Source organism: Miniopterus natalensis, chromosome 3 (genome assembly GCF_054644295.1).
Source record: "Miniopterus natalensis isolate mMinNat1 chromosome 3, mMinNat1.hap1, whole genome shotgun sequence".
NCBI classification, from domain to species: Eukaryota; Metazoa; Chordata; class Mammalia; order Chiroptera; family Miniopteridae; genus Miniopterus; species Miniopterus natalensis.
Window position 1 is genome coordinate 8,538,159 of NC_142083.1, and position 8,079 is coordinate 8,546,237.

An 8,079-nucleotide genomic window follows, 5' to 3' on the forward strand; every position below is an offset into this window, starting at 1 on the left:
CATCCCTATGAGAAAAGCACTGTATTAATTATCCTCACTTTATAGATAGAAATGTGAAGGACTGTCATTTGCCCAAGGTCACACAGCTTGTAGAGGGCAGAGGCGGGACTTGAACTAAGGTCTATCATACTCCAGGCTCTGAGATCTGAGCTATCACAGTGACTTATAAGCTCAAATGGTGTAACGAGCTGAGAACTGTTGTTGGTACGTGCCTCCACGTTGCTTTTGCAAAGGCCCCATGACCATTTATAGGCAGAGATGAAGGATGCCTGTAAACTTATTTTAAGGCATGCCACTTGTTAGGTGCATATACTTGGGTTCTGCTTTTTATTCAGTCTGACAACCTTCACCTTTCACTTGTAATATCTAGTTCATTAACATTTAATGTAGTAATTGACTCATTTGGATTTAAAGATTCCAGCTTACTACTTGTCCAAACTCTATGTGTTCCTTTTCTCTTTTTTCTTGCCTCTATCTCGATTGATTTTGTCTTTCTAAATTTCATCTTCCCTTTCTATCAGTTGGGCAGGTATATATTCTTCTATTTTTTTTAGAAGTTACCAGAAAAGGGCTTTTATTATAAAATCTCCAGGCACTCAATGACAACCATTGGCACATGTTTGCTGGATGCTCATAAGTCAACCTAAAATAAATCATCTCCCAGAAGCCTCTTCTCCCCACCTGGCACTGTGGGTCATTGACTCAGGTCCCCAAGAGCATGACAATAGAATTCTCTATGCACAGGCGGCACTGAATTCAGGCTCTAAAATATTAAGCAGCTCCTGTTGTCCTCAGAGGCATTCAATCCAGTACAAACAAGCAGACAAAACACTTGATACCCAAATTCAGATGGCGATCAGCGTAGGACCCAACCTGAGCACAGGCTGATAGCAGAGATGGCCTCAAACCAAGCCCCTGCCACAGGCAAAGCCCAGCCTGCCTCAGGCTGGCCTCGCAGACGCCACAAAGACTCTCTTCCTGGGAAACAGAACCATCCTTCCATGAGCTGATCCAAAATGCTGTTCATCTTTGAAGAGGCTAACCTGCCTTTAAGCATGACATGGCAATCCTTCCTTTAATTATTAATCAAATAATTAAAGGCGTCCAAATATCCCTAATTCTTGGCTTTGGACATGGTTTTATATTCACATATGAGATGTTCTAAAAACTTTAAGAATAAAAGTAAAGCATGTTGCAGAGATCTGGAGTGAAACAGGCTTGAAAATAGCCTAAGACCTTCCTCTCCCTCCCTCTGGGCCTCCACCCTCCAGAGCGTGGGGCGGGGTGCCAACTGTTTAAGACCCCGGGGTACCCATGCACGCGAGTACTCTAGGAATTCCTAGAAGTGACTTCTCCGGAACCTCATTTGTGACTATGGACACAAATAATGTAACTGGAAAACATCTTTGGCCAGGGAAGTAGGCTGTTTCTGTTCCTTACGAGTGTGATTTTGACTCTGGTAGCAAAGCTTTGCTGTCCTGTCTGGAACCAGAAAGGTCAGTTTGAGGTTAAGCCTGAGTGAATAGTCCACCGTGAAATAAACAGCACAACCCAGGGCTACGTGCAATGTTATTCTTCCACCTTCTTCCTGGAATTTCAGAGACTGTGCAAACATCACAGTGCCAAATAATGCCAGCAGGGAAACCTGTTTCCTTGAGGATTCCAGAAGAAATAAAACATACTTTAACTATGGATGTGTACATCTCTGCTCCCTGCTCCCTAACACCCCCCTCTTCTCTCGAAAAGAAAAACTGAGTTTCTCTTATCTTTTCTTTCTTTCCACAAGATTTTTCTTGTTTCCAAAACCCTTTCTTTCTCCCTCTCTCTCCTATACACACACAGAGAACAAAGCACAGGATATTCACATTGGATGGGGGACCTGAAAAATCAGCAAATCCAGTGCTTTTCAAACTTTTTTTTACACCAAAGGATGTGATTATTGAACAAATGTATTTGTAACCTATATTAGCTATGGCTGCAATAATGCCATGTAACAAACCACCCCCAAATAAAATGGCTCTTAACAAAGTAGAACAGCATTTATTCTCATGCTCACAGAACTGTGGGCGGAGGTAAGCTGGTCTAGGAGGGACTCAGATGAGTTCTGCTTCAGGCTACAGGTTGGTGTAGGTCTGTTCCACAGATGTCTCCTTCTCCTTGGACCCGTGGCTACCCATGGGTACATTCTCATAGTAAATGGAAGAGCACAGAGACAAGCCAACCCATGCAAGTACATTTAAAACCTCTACTCACATCACATCCTCTCACCCTCCATTGGTCAAGGTCAGTCATATGGCCAAGCCCAACGTCAAGGACAGGAGAGTGACATCTGCTCCAAGGGGGAGAGGGAGGGGAATGATTACTTGCTGACCTATAATCAACTTATCACAGACACCAAATATATCAAATAGACATAAGTGGCCCTTTGCTAGTTGAACGAGGGATGAGGGGAGCCTAGAGCCCTTCTCTCCTTGTCCCCGAATTCCCAGTGAGTCCTCTGTCTACTCCCAGGGCTTCAAAGAACATAGCACGAAATGCAAGACAACCTTTTTTGCAGATAAAGAAAACTGAGATGCAAATAATAACTTGGCCACAACCTGAGAAATAACTGGCATGAGACCACAAGTGAGAGGAGCTTGCAAATCCGATGACAGCCAGTCATTTTCCAGCCTCCAGTCATAGTTAGAGAGATTACAACAGTTTTACAATGGTTTACAATTTGTGTCAATTGCTTGCAGCTGGAGAAAATGCTCCCAAACCAGGTAGCATAGTAAATAAAGGAAAGAGGGGAGTGGAGGATTACTATTCTGACTACCGAACCTCAAACCATTCATTTCACAGGGCAAAACCTAGAGCCAACCTCTTGCGTTCCCACCACCCACCCAGGATTCGATGTAGGCCAGAGCAGTGGCAGACAAAATGGGAAAGAACATAGTCGAGCTAAATTCTAAGTGCGTCTCTGATGAAGAAAATTTTCAAATGAAAAAATAAAAGTAAGACCGTAAGTCTACTTGTTGGTAAAGGAGGCCTTTAGAAGCCAGAGCTCTGGGAAGGGGAGAGAAGCTTTCCCAAGGCCGTGACTCCCGAGCACTGCAGAGAGCAGCCATGGACTGAGGATGTTGGCCACCAAAGAAACCTACAGGTCCAGGGAGAGGATTCAGCAGGAAGAGATGAAAGAGACAGAGTTGAGTCAACACCAAGAAAAACAGCTACGTAAAGGGACCCCAGGGTGAAGCCAGAGGCACATCAGAATCCCAAAGGGGGCCAGGTGTTTTCCACCTTACCTGGCCCACAATCGCAAAGTCAAGGATTGGTACAACGATGGGCCCCTCAGTGGTTAGGGGGTTGGGGGCGAAACCAAAACACAGCAGCATCTGGGGCCGAGATGAAATGGGGTAGGTTATTCCTTGATCTGAGGGTGCCAAGGGCTCCCTGCCCAGTCTTTGCCACGCTCCCCACCTGAGCTCTAGTTATCTTTGCCTCTCCAAGACTGAAATGGGAGGTGAGTAGAGTGCACAGGCCACTCTGTACTAAAGCTTCTACTGCGTATAATCTACGTGAGGCCCCCACTGTCCTGATCCTGTGCTGTGTCACAGGCCTAAGCAGGCACTACATTTCCCAGAATTCTCCCCTGTATGGTTCTAGATTAAGGCTACAAGCAAGAAAACTCTGCATGAGATTTGGAAGGTGGAATGAAGCCGGGACCTTTAGGCACAGTAGAAGCATCTGGAGAGTTTTAGAATTCACTAATGCCAAACCTCACCTCAAAACCTCTATTTTTTAATGTTCCCCAGTTCATCGTAACGTGCAAGGAGGATTGGGAAGCAAAGTGTTGACCCAGTACAACTCTGGGCTCAAGATTTTCTTCCATTTGAGCTCCCAGAATTTCCTCACACTCTAGTCTGATTTAGTTGGGCTCTTGAATTAAGTGACTGTGAGTGCTAGGTGGTTGTAAAGTAGATGAGAGAAAAGGATCCTTCCCAGGGTGGAGAAAAAGATGAACCTAATTTTAGATGGAGGACTCTACCTGCTTTTTACCGGGGATGAAAGAAGCAGGGAAATAATCTACAAATTAAAGCAGTAGAAAGGGTATATAAGCTGGAGGGGACCCCCACAGCTGGGATAAGGGGCAGCCCTTGTCCACAGCCTTGAGGTAGAGTTGTCTTATTTTCTACAATGCCCAAAGGCTGAATGGAACAAGAGAAATTGTAAACAATGATGGCAATTGTTAGCATTTGTCAAATACCTATCAAGGGTCAGGCACTCTGCTAAGTTCTTTTCATGTAGAAGCTCCTATAATTAATTCTCAGGGTAACCCTATGCTGTGGATGTCTACACTCTCCCCACTTTACAGATGAAGAAACTGAAGCAGATTGGCTGAAGAACTTGCCCAAGTTCACTCAAGCAACAGAGCTGGGATATGTGTCTCAGGAATATGCCTCCGGAGTCCATATCCTAACACTGCACCACACCACAGCTCTATCCCTGTGAGCCTCGGGTAGGTACTGTCCCCATTTTACAGGTGAGGAGACTGAGGTTAAGTGAGTTTCTCAAGCTGACACATCTCACTAGCACAGCCTGGATTTGGAGCCTCCACAAATGGAATGAACATTCTAGAGGCGCTGAGGAGTTTGGCTTAGAGGCAGAGAGATGTTTCTAAATGCCCGTCCCTCCCCTAACACCACTCCACCCTTCACACTCAGAGGCAACACAGAAATCACATGCCAGGATCTTTCAAAGTAACTACATTTTTAAACATCTACCCGAGACCCAAACCAGCACAGGCATGTGTGTGGAGTCTGAAAATGACACATAAATAGAAGGAAAGGGTGAATCCAGCCGTGCTCCAGGTTGGGCAAAACATCTCAGATTATTTGTTTCTAACATTTTGCAATTGGCAAGACCCAAACCACATTTTTCCAACCCTTCCCTTCTCCACCCCGCCCCGCCCCGCCCCCACTGCCCCACTTTACATCGTAAGCCCATGTGTATTTCCCCAAAAATGTGATCCATATGTCTCTGATCTGTTTACACTTAACTCATCAAACTGTTGTTTGCTAAGAGTTGTTTGCTGCGCAAGAAGCCTTCCGAGACTGTCTGTGAGGCCTTCAAAAGGCCCCTTCGGCATCTTTTCTTAGAAACAGGAAGCTACGCTTAGCCAAGGGCAAATGGAATTGAAAATGCTGGCGGTGGGAGGCGAGAGGCTCCGGGACCAAAAGGTTGTTCTTACTCCCCACATGGCAGAACAGCAAGGAGGTGCCCCCTGAGGGGATAGGTCAAGTCCTGGAAACTGGCCTGGGCTAGAACACCAAGGCCAAGGTTGGGTCCAATTTTGTTTTCAGCCACTCTCACAGTCCCCCTGTTGCCACAGCCCCTGAGGTGGCTGTGGGATGTCATGGGGAGTCAGTGGCATGACCCTGGCCTGGGTCACCTGTGATCCTGATGGTATGGACTTCTTTGCTGGAACTGGACCCTGTACACTGGGTTTCTATCTCAGTGGCTAAAGACCTCACAAGTTCTGCGTTTCTATCTGCCTTTACAAACCACGCACACATGTAGACAGCAGACCAAACACTTCTCAGAACAAACCATTACATCTGATATGGCTTAACTCATCCATGTTTTGTGGCTTCGGCAAAAGGTTCTAGTTTTGTGCTTTTGGTTTGTGTGTTTTTTTTTAATTGCTGAAGTTCAGCTAACTTCTGTCCTCTGGGAAAACTGATCTATGTAAATGTGATTTAACGAAAGGGCCTGAGCCATTCACATGTGTTTTACATTTTCTAATCATCCTGAGCTCTGTACACAGGGAGCAGACTGAAAAATGATGGTGGTCTCATTTCAACAGCAATTTTTATCCATTCTATCTCCCCAGAACACCGAATGATGGCTGGAGAGAATCCCGCTTCCTATCCAGACAATCAGAAGCTGGTATTTATGGAAACCCTGCAAGTTGACAGAATGGGAAGGAGACTCAAGGGAAGAGAGCAAATCTTTAAGATGTCTACATTCTTCAAATTGGCCAGAACTTTATTAGAGATTCATTATAAATATTCTATTTCCCTGATTAAATTCAACAAAGATTTAAGAAATGTCTGCTGCGTTCGTTTCTATTGTTGCGTAAAAATCTCCACAACTTCAGTGGCTTCGAATAACATACATTTCCTATCCCATAGCTCCTACGGGTCAGGAGTCCAGCATGGCTGACCTGGCTCTCTGCTCAGGCTCATAAGGTTGCAATTAAGGTGTCAACGGGGCTACATTCCCATCCGGAGGCTTGACTGGGGAAGAATCCACTTCCAAGTGTCTTTGGGTTGTAGGCAGAATTCACTTCCTTGTAGCTGTATGGCTGAGCTCCCAATTTTTGCAAAGTTGTTGGCCATGAACTGCTCTCAACTCCTAGAGGCCACCCGCAGATCCTTACCATTTGGGTCAATGTTCTGCCTGTTTCTCCTAAGTTAGCAGGAGAAACTCTTCCTTCAGGAAGGGCCCAGTCCTTATTCAAAGTCTTTCACCTAATTAAGACAGGCCTCCTCAGTATAATCTCCCTTTTCATGAACTCATTTGAGACCTTAATTACATCTGCATAACCCCTTACCTTAGCCACATAATATAAACTTTCAGGGGAGTGACATCAATCGTACTCACAGATCTCATCCACACTCAAGAAGAAGGAATTTTATAAGGAGTGTATGTAGGGCAGGGGGTAGAGGGTAGGAATCTCAGGGGCGATCCTAGAATTCTGCACATCACATCTTCTGTGTCCAAGGGTATAGTGATACATAAGTTATGAACCCCACTCTCACAAAACTCACATCCTAACAAAGGCAGTGGATATGCAACAAATAATTACTAGTCCATGAGATATATTCCATCTAGAGACATGTTCAATGTTCAGAAGTAGCACAGAGGTGGTCATATAGAAACTGGGATTTGTAAGATGTATAGGAGTTCACAAGCAAGTTTGCAGAAGGGGGAATTACGTAGGACTGGCTTAAAATGAAATGATGTTATTAACAAATTATCAGGAATTTGATTTTGCTAAGAGTTCAGCAAATGTGCTGAGCATTTGTATTTGTTTTATTTTTACTTATATTCTTAAAAAAGAAATAAAAGTATTGCCTTAAACCCTATGTGTATGACATGTTGCATGTGACTCGCTTGCTTACAGCAATCATTAGAATAACGCCGAGGGGAAATGCATAATGAGTTAACACTCCAGCTGCTATGGACTGAATTTTTATGTCCCCTCCAAATTCCTATATTGAAGCCCTAATGCTCAGCATGATGATATTCAGAGGTGGGGCCTCTGAGTGATAGTTAGGTCATGAGGGTGGAGCCCTAGTGGTAGGATTAGTGCACTTATAAAAAGAAACAAGAGAAATGATCTCTCTCTGCCATGTGGGGATACAAGAAGGCAGCTGTCTGTAAACCCTATGTGTATGACATGTTGCATGCATGAAGAGGGGCCTCACCAGAGCCCAACCGTGCTGGCACTCTGATCTGACTTCCAGCCTGCAGAATGTGAGAAATAAGTGTTTTTGGTAGAGCCACCCAGCCTATGATGTCTTGTTGTCGCAGCCTGAGGTGACTGGGACACCAAGCCTATAAGAAAATGTGCACTTGGCCAGAGTGGCTCAGTTGGCTAAGGACTGTCCTGGGCACACCAATAGGTTGCCAGTTCAATTCCTGTTCAGGGCACATACCTGGGTTGCAGGTTCAATCCCCCATGGAGGTGTATATGGAAGGCAACCAATGTTTCTCTCTCTCTGTCTTTCTCCCTACCCCCTTTCTCAGTATGTCCTTGAATGAAAAAGAAAGAAAGAAAGAAAGAAAGAAAGAGAGAGAGAGAGAGAGAGAGAGAGAGAGAGAGAGAGAGAGAGAGAAAGAAAGAAAGAAAGAAAGAAAGAAAGAAAGAAAGAAAGAAAGAAAGAAAGAAAGAAAGAAAGAAAGAAAGAAAGAAAGAAAGGAGAGAGAGAGAAAGAGGGGGGGAGGGAGGAAGGAAGGAAAGAAGGGAGGAAGGGAAGGAGGGAGGGAGGAAGGAGAGAGAGAGAGAGAGAGAGAGAAAGAGAGAGAGAGAGA